This window comes from Anabrus simplex, chromosome 8 (genome assembly GCF_040414725.1).
Source record: "Anabrus simplex isolate iqAnaSimp1 chromosome 8, ASM4041472v1, whole genome shotgun sequence".
NCBI classification, from domain to species: Eukaryota; Metazoa; Arthropoda; class Insecta; order Orthoptera; family Tettigoniidae; genus Anabrus; species Anabrus simplex.
In genome coordinates, this window is record NC_090272.1 from 70743834 (window position 1) to 70763728 (window position 19895).

Below are 19895 nucleotides of genomic sequence, written 5' to 3' on the forward strand. Positions count from 1 at the left end.
GCAGGTCTTTCTACCTGACTCCCGTGGGCGGCCTGTGCGTCTGGATGTGGGATAATGGTAATGAAGTAGGGAGAGATGAAACCCTGTTTCGGCACGTAGACTACTCCTCTCGAATAATACCAAGGGGTCTTCTCAATGCTTTACGTCGCCATCCGACGGCCGAATCACCATCAACATAATCATATCCCCTCACTCCATTTGAACACTGCGAAAAGGTTTGGATTTGAATTCAGGCATTTGGCATGCAATCTAGTGATTAGAAACTGTCTACCACCAACCTTCTTACCCTGCCGGCCAACATTCTGATGGTGATTTTTTTTTCATCCAGGCTAAGTGGCTCAGACGGCTCAGACGGCTCAGACGGTTGAGATGCTGGTCTTCCGACTCCAACTTGGTAGGTTCGATCCTGGTTCAGTTCGGTGGTATTTGAACGTGCTCAAATACGTCAGCTTTGTGTCGATGGATTTACTGGCACGTAAAATAAATCCTGCGGGACTAAATTCCGGCACCTCGGCGTCTCCTTAAACTATAAAAGTAGTTACTGGGACGTAAAGCCAGCAACATTATTATATTTTTCTTTCGACCAACGGCACTCGAACCTGCTAACCACGGTGTCAGACGTTTATTTTAGAAAAGACCAAGTTAGCTACTTATAAGCAATCTGCCACTTGGTGACAGCCCTTAATGTAGATCAATTGTAAGTGATTGATGGGTCGCATGCGACACGATGCTTATCCACTCGGTCGCTATTGGCACGATAATGGCCGGGTCGCATCCGGCACGGTCGCATCTGGCACGTAACCCCAGTGCGCAGCGAGCACACGGGTTAATCTATTTAAGTGAAGTAAAAGTCATTTTGCAGAGTCTCCGTGGCTCAGGCGGTAGCGCGCCGGCCTCTCACCGCTGAGTTCCGTGATTCAAATCCCGGTCACTCCATGTGAGAAATGTGCTGGACAAAGCGTAGGAGGGACGGGTTTTTCTCCTGGTACTCCGGTTTTATCTGTCATATTTCATTTCAGAAACACAGCCGGCACAATTCCTATCCTCGCCGCTAGATGGGGGTTTCATTAATTTCATTTCAAAAGTCATTTTGTGAGCTCTGTGCTGATAGATTTACCGGCACGTGAAAGAACTCTCGCGGGACCAAATACCTTTTCCCTGGCGTCTCCGAAAATCGTAATAGTAGTTAAAACCACAAACCTAACCCTATGATACTACAGACCTTGAAGGACCTCTGCCTACCAAGCGACCGCTGCTCAGCCCGAAGGCCTGCAGATTACGTGGTGTCGTGTGATCAGCACGACGAATCCTCTCGGCCGTTATTCTTGGCTTTCTAGACCAGGGCTACTATCTCACCGTCAGATAGCTCCTCAATTATAATCACGTAGGCTGAGTGGACCTCGAACCAGCCCTCCGGTCCAGGTAAAAATCCCTGACCTGGCCGGAAATCGAACCGGGGCCTCCGGGTAAGAGGCAGGCACGCTACCCCTACACCACGGAGCCGGCTTGTAATAGTAGTTAGTGGGATGTAAAACTATTATTATTATTATTATTATTATTATTATTATTATTATTATTATTATTATTATTATTATTGAACTGTATAAAACACGTTTAAAGAGTTAAAACACTTGAACGCTATAAAATAACTGCGAGACGAAATTATAACAAAAAGTAGTGCTGTAATTTGACAATGTCGAATGATGTGAAGAATTTATATAAGCAGAATTTTGCGAAAATGGCAGGTACAACAAAGGGAGTTCGTGCTCATTTAAAAAAAAAGGCGCCACTTACCAGTAACGATTGGAACAGATTGTACAGGAAGAAGAAGAAGAAACTTATGCGTGAAGACGCATTGTACCAGTATAGACATTACAGACAGGTGTAATGTAGGCCTATGTATGTATAGCCTTTCGTCGCGTTTCTTAACGAAATCGGGGATGAAGTGTAGCGAGTTTTACGGCCGGATGTCCTCTTCTTTTACTTCTGATTAAGTAAATGTATATTGTAGAAAGGACAGAAATTCTTATCCGCTGCGGTTGTCGATGCTCATCATGATTGTTGCTCTGAAGAGCTCCACAGACGTCATGTCACACCATCTGCGAGTGTTTCCAACCAAGAATTATTCACAGATCCTCTTCTCCCGTTGATCTTCCCTTGCAAGAAGAACTGTAGGAGGTAGTCCTTGCACTCGTTCACATTATATGGCCTAGGTACAGCAGTTTCCTTCGTCTTTAAGTCCCTTACACACGGGCGTTTTCGCGTCATCGTTGTCGGCTACAAAAATAATTTTCTTTGTCGCAGTGGCGGCTCGTATAATAATAATAATAATAATTCAATTTCTGTCCGGTCTTCTATGATGTTTGATGTTTTTTTTTCTTTTCTGATCTTCCAGTATTTCTTCATTCTATCTGATCTTCGTTGTCGTTCTTCTTCTGAAAATACCCTTTTAGTTGTTTCCCTTTTATCACATTTTGGTAGGAATCTAACTTTACTATTCTTCAATTTATTTACTTTGTTTGATGGAACTTATCAAAGAACTGGAGAGATATCAGATCAAGCTACTCGCTGTACAGGAAACAAGATTCCCATCTAATGAAGTATCTATGATGGGCAAGTACAAGATAATAAAGGGTCAACCAGCGATCAGGGAATATAAAATGGGTAATAAAATAAAATCACCTTCAATTCTAGGAACAGCATTTTTTGTTCACAATTCAATTATAGATGCAATCATTGATTTTCGATCACCTTCCCCTAGGCTTTCCATCTTAACCTTGAAGAGTGGAAACAAATCATATGCTATCTTCAATGTGCTGCACCTATTAATGAGGACAACAAGAAAAATCCAGATAAAGTTGAAGAATTCTGGTCTCTCCTGGAAAAAAAGTTGTTGGAAACTCCGGAACATATTATTAAAATATTAATGGGTGATTTTAATGCTCAAGTTGGCAAGGAAAGAAAATACAGAAAAATAGTTGGCAGTTATCCTGGGCATATAAGAACCAATAGAAATGGGGAAAGGCTTATTGAAGTGTGTGAAGCATTCAACCTCAAGTTAATGTCCACCCAATTCAAGAAAGAAAGGAAGAAATTAATGACATGGCGTTCACCAAATCCCATGTTAGGGGAGTTCCAAATAGACCATGTAGCCACATCGAACCCTGCAGAGATTTTGAACGTTAAAGTGCAAAAAGGTGCAAACATAGATTCTGACCACTACCTTGTTAGAGTCAAGATAAGATTTATTCCAAAGTCCTTCAAGAGACCTTCACCCAAAATCAAGAAATATCGAACTGATGAACTCAAGATAAACCAAGAGATTGTTGAGAACTATAAACGAGAGCTTGAGGTCTTGGAATCTTCGAATTGGGACGAAATGGCAAGGAGGATACAAGAAGCAGCTGAAAAGACTATAATGATCGCCAAAAAGAAGAAACATCCATGGTGGAATGACGATTGTGAAGTAGCCTTACGGGAAAGGTCTAAAGCGTGGAATAAATGGTGTACTAATCACAAGAATTTCGAAGACTTCAAGGAACAACGGAAACACACAGCAAAAATTCTTCGGAATACGAAAAGAAAGTACGAGAAAGAACAGCTGCACAACATAGAAGAAGATTTCAAGAGAAACAACACAAGAGATTTCTATAGAAGGTTTAAAAACAAAATCAAAAAATTCTCCCCTGGTAATCTATGTTTTAAAAGTGAACAAGGGAAACTCATTATTGGTGACAAGAAGAACTGCGAGTATCTGGCCAACTATTTCCAGAATCTTCTGAACTGTGAACCTCCCGAAGATGGATTGCTATTTGGAGAGCCTCAATTCAAGTTGAAGGATTCATTACCACCAAATAAGGAAGAAATTAGGGACATCATTAAGCAACTAAAAAACAACAAAGCTCCTGGGAAAGATTCAATTACTGCAGAGTTATTCAAATTTGCAGGTGAAAATATAGTGGAAAAACTGGAGGAATTATTCGCTTTTATTTGGGAAAAAGAAGAAATAACAAGTGATTGGAAAAATGCACTCATTCATCCTTTACACAAAAAAGGGGACCAAACTAACGTCAACAACTACAGAGGTATCTCTCTTCTTCCTATAGCATACAAAATTCTATCCAAAGCATTGCAGCGGAGGCTTGAAACACATCAAGATAAACAAATTGGTGAATACCAGGCAGGGTTCAGGAAAGGGCGTTCATGTGCTGAGCAGATTTATATTCTAAAATCACTTATAAAAATAAGATCTATGAGAAATCAGAAGAGGACAATCATAACCTTCGTTGATTTCAAAAAGGCATATGATTCCATAGATCGTGGAGTGCTCATGAACGTTCTGCAGGAGTTTGGAATGGATGGGAAATCTCTGGCCATAATTCGGCAATCTCTTACAAACACTTTTTCTCAAGTCAAATTTATGGGCGAACTCTCAAATCCATTTGAGGTAAAAACGGGTTTGAGGCAAGGAGACAGCCTTTCTCCACTACTCTTTAATTGCATTTTAGAAAAAGTTATGAGGGAATGGAGGCTGAGAATGACTGAAAATGGAATGAAGAATGGGGTAAAGATAGGTTGTGGAAAAAATGCGATGATGTTGGATTGCCTTGCCTTCGCAGACGATCTCGTTCTTATTACAGACAACCGTCAAACAGCCAAGAAACAAGTCGAAGAATTACAAAATGTTGCAGTCAAAACAGGGTTAAGAACCTCTTTCGAGAAAACAGCATTCATGGATTCTATAAAAAAAAGGCGACACGGACAGACTTGTTACATTGTATGGGGATATCCAGCGTGTGCAAAAATTTAAATACCTGGGAGAAATACTCACCCCCAATGGAGATGAAAAGGAGGGATTAAAGGAGAGGGTGAGAAGGATGGAGCTGGCATTCAGACTATGTCATGACACCTATAAGTCCAAGTCTCTCTCAATTCAGGCCAAGTTAAAACATTACTGCACAGTGGTTAGAACAGAGTGCCTTTATGGAGCAGAAACCTTGACGAGGATGGCTGACCCAGTCCTTGAAAAAAGAGAAAGAAGATTCTTGCGAAAAATCTTAGGCCCTAGAAAGTCGACGAGTGACCCAAACACATTCCGGTTAAGATCGAATTTGGAGCTCTACAAGACAGTAGAAAGAATCACGACTGTGATGAGAAAAAGGAGACTGACGTTTTATGGACATATCAAAAGAATGAACCCTGAGAGATTGACCAACAGGATACTTCTTCTGCAGGAAAGGTGGAAAAAACAACCGGGATGGCTTACACACGTGCACAATGACTTGGCAGAAATAGGTATCAAGGAGGAGGATATAAAAGAAAGGACATCATTTAGGAAGAAGGTTGCGGGATTGAGGGATGCGTCTGAAGAGCAACATGCGAAGCCACGGAACATCTCGGTGGAAGAACGAGCAAGAAGAAGTCAAAGACTCAAGAATCTTTGGCGAGAGTGTAAAGAGAAGGGTATCAGTCTGCGTGACAGAAGGAAGATTGTGTAAACGTGGCTCACAGGTGTTATTATTATTATTATTATTATTATTATTATTATTATTATTATTATTATTATTATTATTATTATTATTATTATTATTATTATTATGCTTTTACGGCCGCATTGGACCACTGTAGTCAATTTCTGTCCGGTCTTCTATGATGTTTGATGTTTTTTTTCTTTTCTGATCTTCCAGTATTTCTTCATTCTATCTGATCTTCGTTGTCGTTCTTTTTCTGAAAATACCCTTTTAGTTGTTTCCCTTTTATCACATTTTGGTAGGAATCTAACTTTACTATTCTTCAATTTATTTACTTTGTTTGATTTATTCTTTAAATCCTCCAGTGTTATGTCTAATTCTTTCATGTCTTCTTTTATTTCTTTTATCCAGACAGGTTGTTGCTTTTGTTTCCAAAGCTTTTCCAAAATACTGCGTATTAACCTGTCTTGAGGTGTTCTCAAAAGATGACCAAAGAATGGTATTCTCTTCTTTCTTATGAACTCCGTTAAAAGTTCTGCTGAATTTGGGATGATGCGCAATTCTCCTTTTTGGTACTTATTATTAATGCATGTTCTTACTATTCTTCTTTCAATTTTTAAAATTTTGTCTGTTATTCTTTTGCTTTACTTTAAATAATGTTTCACTTCCATAAGTTATTTCAGGTTGGACTACAGTCTTATAATGTTTCAATTTTGTATTTATTGACAAACATTTCTTGTTGTATGTATTTCTGGTTACTTTTTGGGCTCTGGATAATTTATTCGTTCTCTCTCTCCAGGAATTTTTTTTTTCATTAAAATTTTATGTTAAAGTTTCTATACTGTACTATATTATACTTTACTGTACCACAAAAACTCCAAAAGACAGTACATATATCAAAATACTTCGGCCTAAATATATACACCCAATAGTTAAGGATAAAGAAATAGAATTCAACCCACCAAATAACACATTACAGCGGTTGAGCACACCTATTCTTCTGACTGGCGAACATTTCAGTGACTCTGTTGTTGAAGTTAGGAATTTCACCAATTTCCTCCTTATTAATTGAACACCACGAACCTACTACGCTGGCGTAGCAGGGGTTGAGGTGAAACTCCCACGTGGCGCGTCCCAGGTGGCGGATTGGGGGATCTTAACCGGCTTGCCGGCGGACTTAAGGGAAATAAAATGCCTCTCGCGGACCAAACACACTACCCCCTGCGGGTGGGGGAGGCGCATGTAGAGTACACCCGCGGTATCCCCTGCCTGTCGTAAGAGGCGACTAAAAGAGGCCGAAGGGGCTCTCAACTTGGGAGTGTGGATTGGCGACCACGGAGCCCTTAGCTGAGCCTTGGCATTTCTACCACTTACTTGTGCCAGGATCCTCTCTTTCGTCTATCCTGTCCGACCTCCCTTGGTCAACTCTTGTTCTTTTCCTACCCCGACGGTATTAGAGCATTCGAGGCCTAGGGAGTCTTTCACTTCCACGGCCTTCGTGGCCCTTTCCTTTCACCGTCCGGATCCCTTCTTTCTTCTTTTTTCTCTCTCTCTACCCCCTGTTGGTGGGGGATGCAGACTAAAAATACACCCACGGTATCCCCTGCCTGTCGTGAGAGGCGACTAAAAGGGTCGACCAAGGGATGATTTTCTTAGAACCATGAAACTACTTTTGAGTATTGCCTTCACGCGGGGAACACCATGAGTCGCCTTTACTTGCGAGTTGTACCACTATATTACATACGAAATAGGTTTGTGTTTAGTAGCAACAGGGGGGGTGAATCAGTATGGGTTTTCCGGTACCCGTGAGTTGTACCCATGTGAGCAACACCGTCGGTCTGGGCGTTGCCTGTGAGTTGTACCACTATATGAGCGACACCGTGGGTCTGCGTTGCCTGGGATTAGTACCCACTATGTGAGGAACACCACGGGATAGTACGAGTCCCTGTGGTTTGTACACCTAGGTGAGGAACCTTATCAGTTTGCGTTAGCTATGAGTGGCGCCATTGTGTGAGAAACACCATAGGTCTGCGTTACCTGTACGAAGTACAATACTTGTGAGTAGTACCATCTTGTGTGGAACACAGTGAGTCTTCGTTACTTTTGATTAGTACCCCAACATGATAAATACCATGGTTCTACTTTACTCGCGACATGTACCATTCTGAGGGACCCTAGACCTGAATTTTGGACCCCTTTAGACATCAAGCATCCTCGATTCACGGTTGTGCTTTACAAGTGGTCCCTTGGTCAGTAATACTATTATATATGATCTTTTTTGAGTCGAATCCACTGTTTTTTTTGCTTGTTTCTTGTTTTTTTTTTGGGTTCATGTCAATCCATTCATTCTTCATGACATTTTTTTATTTTGGTCAGTGGATGTTTTTGAACTTTTTGTTGTTATTTCATTTCGTACCATTAGGGGCCGATGACCTCGATGTTAGGTCCCTTTAAACAACGAGCATCATCATTATCATCATGAATTGAACAAACAGCGAGTGAATTCAGTCTGTTTTGACCCATGCGACGCCCCCCTTCCCTGGCGATATTCTTAGACGTAAAATCATGCGCACGTAGGGAAAAACGAGGCGTGAACCGCGACTAGAAAAGGCCAGCAGAGAACAGCCTTGAGCTGGTAACGATCCTCATTATTGATGAATAAGGATATCAATCTAAACTACAGCAATAAAATCCAAATAGAATTTAAATGGGGGTTTATTGATGAAATAAGATTGAAGCAGAAAGGTAAAATTGTGATGTCAATAACATTTAAAAAAGGGCAAAAGATTGTATCATAAGCGTACCTCGTTCAATGGATGTCTGAACATTATAGCGTAAGTGCGGCGTTTTTACACTCCAAGATAAAAATAAATATTACCACAAACTTGCCGCCTCACATATAACCAGGTTACATCATGTGCAGGTAATTATACAGCTCACACGGCCCAACTAGGTCGTTCTTTTTACGAGATTTACTTCATTAGCAGCATATCCCTCATTGCACTCATTATCAACACGACAACAATAGTCATGGCTCATAGAAAAAAAGGCTCCATGGATAATGGAGGGGGGAAAAGGTAAAACCAAAACGTTAGATAATAAGACGCCAGAGAGAGAAACGTCTCTGGTCCAAAGAAGTGAATTAAATCAAAAGGAGGAAACACAGGCATTTGCATAGCCCGACAGAATAAAAGAAAACAATCATGGTCGCCCCACGGGCAGGCAAGCGCCCGAGTCAGAGACCAAGATAGAACACGCAACACTGTACCAAGAACAAACAAAAGGTACAGAAACAAAATCACAAACGAAAACACAACTGACCGTTACATCGTCCTTCCACTCCTCTCACTCACACACACGCACCCAGGCTCACACACACATGCCAGCACGGCAGGCAGTAGAAGCGGTAGCTCCAATTTATAAAGCAGGACACCAATTCATATAGGGTGACTCACATGGTCACGAACTACAGGTCTCGCATTCACCAGACAGCAGTGTGCACGACGCAAACAATAATACAAAAGGGTTGGAGGAATCCCGTACTCATAACCATCATGTCACGCGCCTCGTACGACGAGAATGAAGCTTCTAGTCGACACGGAGAGCAGACACATAATTGATGGCGAAGTACCATACGATGCAGTGCACATAAACAGAACCAAATTTTGAGACCCAGTTACTAACATGGCATAGTCACAAACACACTATCAGACATACGTCCCACTCATGCTAAATGGGGCGGAAGACGCATACCAATCAGCTATCTTCAATAGGGCGAATAGTACTAGTAAGAAACGTAAAACCAAAGTTAAACAAGAATTAACGTACCTCCAAGATGCATGTTAGTATGAGCTCGGTTTGAATACATTAAGCGTCCATTTATAAGATAGGAATGCAGCTCTGCTCTGTGCGGGCTCCATTGTTAATTAATCTCTCATAAACAAAGCCAAGATTCCCTTTAAAGAGATAATACTCCTCGTCTCGCAAAAGGAACGATCTCCCGTGTTTATATCAGACAGTGCTGGCCTCTGTACTACTTCATCAGAAACGCATAAGTTATTCGAATTGAGGCCATAGGAAGCCATTTACATATTTGAAACACGTCACATTTATGAACATGCCACTAGGCATTTCTATTCCTCAGGTAATTCTTGACTCTTTTAAATGTGCTGATACTTCGCTCTGCTCCCGCTGTTGAAACGAGAGAAGTGCAATTTGGAGAGTTTTGTGTACCTCAGAGAACTATTCTTCGAAGGAATGTTTCATGAAGAATGTGAACAAATCACAGACTGAAGGAATATATTTAAAGGTATCATTGCGATAAATCGCTGAAAGTTCATTTCTCAATTTCGCTTGGGAAATAAATGGACTGTAACTCGATGGAAAAATATTGACTAAATTCGTTGGGAAAATTTCTCTGAACGTAGCTAACTTTTTCGGATCAATAATTTCGAAACTACTAAATATATGAGACTGTTGGAATCGGTCTTTGATTTGGTTGATCACTGTATCACAAACTTCTTTGGCATCTATAGTCAGATTTACACCAGAGCTGTATTTAGATCCTTTTGTTGTTGGAGTAGAACATTCATCTTCATCCATTTGATACCTTTCTTATTTCTCTCAAGAAACAGCTGATTCAAAACGTTGTAATGTATTGGACATGGTAAATACATTGGCACTCTGCATCTGAATCGTGTTATACAAAATATCAATAGTGTTCATCATCTCATATAATAATTTCAGAAAAAACAAAAATTCTGAATTGTTAAGTAATTTTTTAAACCAAAACACTCCCTTATTGTTACATCATCCCAACTATATTCGTTCTCAATATTCTCAACACATTCCAATAAATGTGATTTGTTTTCTTGAACACCACTCACAATCCGAGACTAAAAGTTCCATCTTGTTGAAGAAACTGTTGGAATCTGCTTACTGCAAACTGATCCGAAGACATCACTTCTCTTAGACGATGAAGAGAAAAACGCAGTGAATCCTGTAATGTTTGCGAAGAATAACCTAACAGATTTTATGTTCTTGCTACAAGCATTTCGTATTACTAAATTTAGTTGATGAGCGTAACAGTGAAATACTTGGCATACAGAAAATAATTCTGCATCAGAGCCTGAACACCTCCCTTACTCCCTTTCATCACCGCGGCTCCATCAAAGGCCTCATCTATGAGCTTTTCCTCAGCATTGAAAGGTTCAACCCGTTTCTTCAAAACCTCACTGAGACCATAGGCTGTCCTATTAGTAACATTTTCAATTTTCAAAGGAAAGGAATCTTTCAACAGGCTTATTGTCCTTAATGTACCGCAATATGATAACAAATTGACTTTGTTGCAAGTAATATCTGTTGCTTCATCTGCCTGCACAGAAACAAAAGTTTCAGCGTTGATATATTTGACCAGGTCTTCAATGTACACTTGACACAGACAATCTAATAGTTCGTTTTGTATAATGTGTGATGTATATTTAGAAACTGATGTGCGAGTGCTGTTCAGATGGTCACCTAACACACTGTCGAGATTACCAAGAAGATATAACAAATCTATTTTTTTTTTTTTTTTTGTGACTACCGTACTTCATTACCGTATGTTTCCGGATGCAGTGTCAATTTGATCACCATTGTTAATAGTCCCAAATATTTTGTTTTTTGTATTGTCTAAGTGTAGTGCGCTTTCCTCGTGTGTTTTAACTCATTCACTTAAATGTTTTAGATCCTTACACCCAGTCGTTGACTACAATCCTTCACTACGAAATAACACACAGTAAAAACAAAACAGACTTTGTTTCTCTTCACTCGCTGTTAACCACGACTTTTTACGGAACCGTATATTACAGAAAGTTATCTTTTTCTTGCCATCAAGTCGAGACAACGTGAAATCATTTGGTTGGTAAGCACCTAAACGTTTAATTTGAATCTTTTCTTCTAGACTTAATGAATTGAAGGAAGTTTTTAATAAACAATCCACTCTGTTAATCTTAAATTAGACACTCGCTTGTCCACCAAACAATTGAGAATTGCCGTACCGCAATAATCACACTTTCGCGCACAGCCAAGTGAAACGAACGTTAAATGAAGCCAGCGCAACGGGCCAGCTTCGTCTGGCCCCAAACGACGGGACCACTCGCTTGCCACACCCGTCAACACTGCTAATCTGCCAGGCAGCCGTGGAGGGGATGTGAGCCAGTCGACTGATGTGCTGCTGAGAACACGTGGGGAGGCGAGGTGGTTGGGGCCAGCAGAGTCTGGCCCGCTCACACGGAACCAAGGCCATTGACGCTATTAGTGTTGAATACCACACTCGCTACATAGTGTTTGCAACAACAACTACAAATAATAAATTGCAAAGGTGGCACCCGGCCCCTCTGCCCCTTATAGTAGATCCGCCCCTGCTTTGTCGCCTACCTGACCACTTCCATAGTTCAGTATAACCACATTTTGTGGCTATGCCAGCGTCAAAATGTGGTCCAGCCAGTTTCACCACGTATGGAATAATTTCGTTCGGCAACTGGAACTTCGGTCATTCGCAATATGAATTCTGAAGAAGAGACTGTACTTATTTTGTTCATGCGAGGACTCATAGACACAAGGAAAACGCGGAGATTGTTGTCACATCCAGTTGTAGAAGCCCGGCTACAGTTTGCGTTGTTTCATTCTTTATAAGAACATCCGGATGGATAAGTTTTTCCTGTTCTTCAGAATGTCTAAACATTCTTTCACTGAGCTACTACACCGAATTGGACCAATTATTTCAAGAACAGATACTTTGAGGAGAAAGGTCATATCGACATCATGATAACTGCTAGTGGGAACATGTCAGCACGATGTGGCTGAAATGTCGCCCGTGTGAAAAGGAAAGCGCTGCAATCAGGCTGTGGTCAGTGGATGGGATTGGTTACAGCTGACGTCAGTGGTTCACGCGTAGTCGACAAAACGTTCATCTGGAAAGGGGAAGTATTCTTCCCATTGCATTATGGTAACGGCAAAACGGCTACTGTCATATCCTAAGAATAGGGCAGGCTGAGGACTCGGGAGCGTATAGTCAGATTGGCAAGGATTGAATATCAATTATATTCTGACACCAATCTTTAAATCTCTCTTCAATTTCAGAACTTCCTGTGAGTCTTTGAGGTTTTATATTACACAAAAGAATATATATGTTCACTGGTTGAATACTTAAATACGGGGTGGAGCTGGTCTCCGTATAGTTGAAGGCTTCTTTCTTCTGCGCTGTAGTATCTGGAACCCGTTACTTCGACTGCGATTCGAAACTCTCCCAAATAAGAATGATTGCTGGTTTATTATTATTATTATTATTATTATTATTATTATTATTATTATTATTATTATTATTATTATTATTATTATTATTATTATTATTAAGTAGGAATTATAAATTATACAAACTTATAGAGGCTCTCCTGTAATTTCCCTTCATATCTACATGTGTTCATATACCTGCTACTTTTCATATCACCGGCTTTATACCCTGGAGGTCGCGGATTCGAATCATACGCGAAAGGCGCGTCGCGAACCCCGGTTCACGACACGACAACAGACCACACTTGACCTTTTACGGTCGACAGCGACGACAGAAAAACGTTCGTATGTAAGGGCCCTTAATGGTGAGTATTGGTTCAGGCTGACAACCCCATACGTCGAAAATCTTCTTCGATATGTACACCTGTTGGACCCACGTGATCTTGAACAGGTACCTGAAGATCAACATTTCGATGGCTTGGATTTTCTTCTTCATCGCATCAGTTAGTGTCCAAGTCATGACTGCGTAGCATTTTTTTCATTTTATTGAAGGTGTTAGTTATTTTAGATGATAAAATGCCTTATAAAAGGGTCGTTCTGGCTTCAACTCTTACAAATTTGCCTGGCTTCCCGCTATCTACTCTCCCAGCCGCCTGGAACTGCAAGTAAATCTGCCACTCCTACGTAAGCTACCAGCGGCGCCGTTTGATTTATTTTTTCGAATTACGAAGGTTTAACAAATCCGTGTGGTATATGTAAGTGAATTTATCTCGATTTAATAAATATTTCAAAGGTCAACGAACATCTCCCAGAAAATCAATTCGGGTTCAGAAAAGGAAGATCAACTTTAATCGCAATAGAACTGCTGTTAAATGACATCTGGGAAGCCCTTGAAGAAAAAGAAAAGTTTTACGCCGTATTTATAGACTTCAGTAAGGCTTTTGATTTCGTAAACCGCAAGCTGGTAATAAAGAAACTAGAAGAGACTCTAGGCAAGAACAATATATTGACGAGAAGAATCTCGGACAATCTTTCAGTCTCAGAGCCGATACTCCAAACAAACGGAGTACTGCAGGGAGATCCACTAAGCCCTTTACTATTCATTCTGGAAGTAGAGGAAATAATGCGAATAACCCAAAAAGAGGGCATAGTAGCATACGCATACGCCGACGATACAGTGGTTGGATCAAAATACATCATTAAACTCCAAAGCACTATAAATGACATAGAGAAATAGTGCTCCAAGCATGAGTTCGAGATCAACTTAAGACAGAAATGATGGTCTTGAGGCAAGGAGTATAGGGCCCAGCATTGGCAGAAATCAGCATCAAGACGACGACAATGAACATCGTAAAATATTTCAAATATCTAGGCATCACGCTGCAAACAAGCGCTAAATGTTTCACTAAGCATATAACTGAGAAGGCAACGCAAGCAGCAAGGGCGATGCATGAGGTAGGCTACATTAGAACCCTCAACTTAAAGACAGCATTGATGCTATTTAGAGGTAAAATAATGCCAGTACTAACGTATTGGATAGAAGTTATAATTATGGTCACATCTCTCCGAAAAGAAGGGGTAAAGGAACACTAGGAGTGTCAAAGACTAAACGCGCTCCAGACTCGTCTACCTCCTCGCAAGAGAAACATTCCTTATCGAGGATCTAAAGACACTTTTGACTCTACCTAGCACTAGAGCTTCGAAAAATCTTCTATCAACATTAAAAGGAAAAAGAGAAGAAATTTCCCAAGAGTTCTATGGAGCTGGGGCCGTGATAGACCGGATATGGACAACATCGAATTCTGAGATGAGGCACGTCTTTACTAGACTAGCGGTACACGGTTTTCATCATCTCATCTGTATGAACACATCATATCACGAGTCAGCTGAGACGTGTGAGTGCAACTTAAGCGGAATAACATGTGAACGTTACCACATAGAACTGTGCAGGAAAAGAACTAAATCAATTAAAGACTATGCAAACCAAGGCGCCAGAGCGCAAACTAGAAATTACATGAATAATTTATATCTGTATGTAATTTACCTCCTTTTTGTCTGGCCATTTGGCTGCAATAAAAGTATTGAAAAAAAATGGCGTATGGCTTTTAGTGCCGGAAGTGCCCAAGGACAAGTTCGGCTCGCCAGATGCAGGTCTTTTGACTTGACTCCCGTAGGCGACCCGCGCGTCGTGATGAGGATGAAATGATGATGAAGACGACACATACACCCAGCCCCAGTGCCAGCGGAATTAACCAATTATGGTTAAAATTCCCGACCCTGGGAATCGAACCCGGGACCCCTGTGACCAAAGGCCAGCACGCTAACCATTTAGCCATGGAGCCGGACAATAAAAGTATTATTATTATTATTATTATTATTATTATTATTATTATTATTATTATTATTATTATTATTATAAAGGCCTTGTAGTTATGCTCCAGCATCCATCCTCAACCACTTGTTATTCAGTAGTTTCTCCGACCAAGGCGCCAGTATTACGTTCTATCATCCGAATTCAGCAATGTCATCCCTCTGCATAGGCTTGATGTCACGAAGGGCATTTCGGTCGTAAAACTGGGCCAAAGCAAAAAATGAAGCAGCGACTCCAAAAATTACGGGAAAAGGCCAGGAAGAAGAATTCAAATTTAACACTGTATAGCCGTCTCATGCTCGGGTCCTGAACTGAATGGTCAGCGTCTCGCGTCCTTCCGTTCAGAGGGTCCCGGGTTCGATTCCCGGCCGGTACGAGGATTTTAAATACGCCTTGTTAATTCCTTTGCCTCGGAAACAGTGTGCTTTTGTACCAATACACCCTTCTTCATACACACACCACGCTACCAACCACCGCAGAAATGTACAAGAGAGAATACATCCCGTCAATAGGGTTGGCATCAGGAAGGGCATTCTGCTGTAAATCTGGGCCAAGGTATAGAGAAGTGGTAGAATTATTATTTATTTATTTATTTATTTATTTATTTATTTATTTATTTATTTATTTATTTATTTATTTATTTATTTATTTATTAATCCGTTCACCCTCCAGGGTTGGTTTTGCCCCGGACTCAGCGACTTTCCCCACCTCTACCACCTCAAGGGCAGTGTCCCGGGGCGTGAGACTTTGTATCGGCTGATAAAACTGGAGAGGAGGACCAGTACCTTGCCCAAGCGGCCTTACTTGCAATGGTGAACAGGGGCCCTGTGGGAAGGGTGGGGGTGGTGGTGGTGGGGGGGGAGATCGGAAGGGGTAGAAAAGGAAGAGAGAAGAAAGCGGCCGTGGCCTTAAGTTAGGTATCATCGCAGCATTTGCCTGTAGGAGAAGTGGGAAACCACGGAAGAGCACTTCGAGGATGGCTGAGGTGGGAATTGAATCCCCTTCTACTCATTTGACCTCCTAAGGTGAATGGAGCGTTCCAGCCCTCGGTACCAGTTTTCAAATTTCGTAGCAGAGCCGAGAATCGAACCCGGGCCTCCGGGGATGGTAGCTAATCGCACTAACCACTACACCACAGAGCGGAATATTTATTTATTTATTTATTTATTTATTTATTTATTTATTTATTTATTTATTTATTTATTTATTTATTTATTTATTTATTTATTTATTTATTTTCCTTCCCTGTTGTATCTACTGCCTACGTATTCAGCCTCCCCCTCCCTCCCCCCCAATGAACGTGCCATTATATTGAATGACCATCGAAAGCTGATGTTTACGACAACAGTAATTGTCTTTCTGTCTCCCATTCACTTGGCTGGGAATAGGTCAGTGCCATTTCCCGTCACGGCTATTTCAGACAAGGTCTGATCACATGTAGTCGTCACCTGATGTGACGGAACAGCGTCAGTAAATTATCTATGTGAAGTTGTATAGCCTACTCTTCGCTCGGGTCTATAATTGAATCGTTAAGTACTCATCTGGGGGTCGCTGTCGTGAAATACAGATGCGCCGACTTGGTCCAATAATAATAATAATAATAATAATAATAATAATAATAATAATAATAATAATAATAATAATAATAATAATAATAATAATAATAATAATAATAATAATAATAATAATAATCTTTTCACCTTACTACAGCAGCTACAAAACAAATCTGGCAGTTTAAGACACAGACAGCGAAAGCAGGTCTTCAGATCTCCTTTGAGGAAACTTAGTTTATAAAAAAACATAAAGCAGGCACCAAAAGAGCTACATGTGGAACATGGAAAAATCAAGCGGGTAGGGAACTTTAAATATCTAGATGAGTGGGTAGAACCCAACATGTCTGAGAAAGAAGCCTTTGTGTCACGCATGAATAAAATGGAAATGACATACCATCTAACCTAGACAACAAAAGATCAATATCCTTCAACGCCAAGTTCAGACACCACCACACCGTTATTCGTCCGGAGGCCCTCTATGCAGCGGAGTGCCTTGCAGTGAACAAAAAGAAGGGCCTTATTGAGAAACTTGAGATCAACGAAAGAAAGATTTTGAGGAATATCTTGGGCCCCATAAAAGACAAATATGAATATAGAAGACGGCACAATCACGAGCTCTGTTTCCACATAGAAAAGATAACCTATTTGATCAGGAATAGAAGGATAGCTTTGTATGATCACGTGACCAGAATGAGCCCTGGAAGGTCAACCAAGCGGATCTTCTCCTACTTCCAAGATAAAAAGACCAAAGGGGCCTGGTTCAGTGAGGTAGAAAAAGATCTGCAAGAGGTGGGCATCACGCATGATGATATCCTGGAGCGCAACGCACTTCGGAAGAAACTCCAAAGACCACAAGAGTTTCCAAGTAGATCCGAAGCTGAAAACAGGGAAGGCGTGGAGCGAAGAAGGAAAGGAACAACACCGACAACGAATGCGGGAGTACTGAGCAAATGATAAAGTCCAGGGAAGGAGACGGTTGAAATGACGTGGTCCTTAGTTGACCGAAACGACATGAATGAATACGGAACCCGCTCGCAAACGTTCTCAGTTTTTATCCAAGGGGGTGATTCCTTACAAACAACATACATCACATAATCCGGAAGAAGATCGCAACTGTCCTTTCCCAACAAGGTCTGGAAGTGTACGAAGATGTACCTTGTATCGCCACAGGAGGGAGCAGCAGACGGAACGATATGATCGCCATTCGATCCACCTTTGGTACGCGTGTAGGGAATGACCAGGTGCAAGTAGAAAGGCGCAATTCTCAGCTGTTTCCGTGAAATTAATTAATGAAAAATTGCAGTGCGCTTATGTCCAAGGTATGTTTACGAACGAGACAACGAGCTCGTGGCACAGCGACAAGAGCGCCGCTTCGTAAGCTTGGGATCGCTGGATCGAATCCCGCCGATGGGGGATTTTTTCTAATATTTCACATCCGTCACAAATTAAGGTGTCTTAAATTATTATAAATTGTAAAAAATATTGGAATTAATTCGAAAATAAACATCCCACCCCTCGAACCTACTACGCTGGCGTAGCAGGGGGAGAGGTGATAGTCCCACGTGGCGCGTCCCAGGTGGCGGATAGGGGTTCCTAACCGGCTTGCCGGCGGACTTGAGGGAAATAAAATACCTCTCGCGGACCAAGCACACAACCCCAAGTGGATGGGGGACGCAGACGAAGAACACACCCATGATATCCCCTGCCCGTCGTAAGAGGCGACTAAAAGGGGCGACCAAGGGACGATTGAATTAGAACCATGAAACTACTTGTGATTAGTACCACCACGCGGGGAACACCATGAGTCGCTTTTACTTGCGTGTAGTACCACTATGTTAGGTACCAAATAGGTTTGTGATTAGTAGCAAAAGAGTACCGTGCTGGCTTTTACAGTACCTATGATTAGTACCACTGTATGAGCGACACCATGGTTCTGGCTTGCGTATGATTAGTACCCACTATATGAGGAACACCACGGGATAGCGCGAGTCCCTGTGGTTAATACACCTATGTGATCTAATTTCGTGTGGCTATTTCTAGCCGAGTGCACTGCGTGTTATTGTGGTGGAGGATAGTGTGATGTGTGGTGTGTGAGTTGCAGGGATGTTGGGGACAGCACAAACATCCAGCCCCCGGGCCACTGGAATTAACTAATGAAGGTTAAAATCCCCGACCCGGCCGGGAATCTAACCCGGGACTCTCTGAACCGAAGGCCAGTACGCTGACCATTCAGCCAACGAGTCGGACACCTATGTGATGAACACCATAGGTTTGCGTTTGCCTGTAAATGGCGCCGCAATGTGCGAAACACCATAGGTCTATATTACATGTGCGAATTTCATTACCTGTGAATAGGTCTAGTACCATACTGTGTGGAATACCGCAAGTCTATGCTACTTTTGATTAGTACCGCACCATGACAAATACCATGGTTCTACTTTCCTAGCGATAAGTGCCATTATGAGGGGCCGATGACTTGGATTTTGGACCTGTTTAGACTAAAAGCATCATCGATTCTGTATTATGCTATAGATGCAGTCCCTTGGTCAGTAATACTATTATTTCACGTCAGTTTCTGTGAATGCGTGACATTGCCTGTCGGATCCACTGATTGTTTTAAATTCATATCCTTCCATTCATTCTTCGTCCTCACGTTTTGAATTCTGGTCAGTGGAGGATTTTGCACTTTTAATTTGTCATTCCATTTCGTTTCATTTCGTACCATTAGGGGCCGATGACCTAGATGTTAGGCCCCTTTAAACAACAAGCATCATCATCAAACATCCCACGCTGACGAAGCGACGCGGTTGCCGCTGCGCCACGAGCTTGTTGTCTCGTTCGCAAACATAGCTTACACATGAGGGCATTGCAATTTTTCATTAATTAATTTCTCGGAAACGGTTGAGATTTGCGCCTTACTACTTGCACCTGGTGTACTCCTGGTCATACACGTGTACAAAGGTGGATCGAATAGGTCACCCATGCGCCAGCTCCAGGCAACCTGAGGAGGCAGACCATGAAAAGAGCCAACAATAGAATATACAAAGAGACTTTACGGAATTCCTAACGTTGTAAGATTGTTTATAAGCGCCAGAGGAACGATGACACAATTTTATATTAAAAAATCTTTGAAATCTTTGAGATCTAGCACCGTCATAGATCTAATATTATCAGCGCCTCACTTTCGCCCTTCCAATCCGACCTCCCTTGGTTAACTCTTGTTCCATT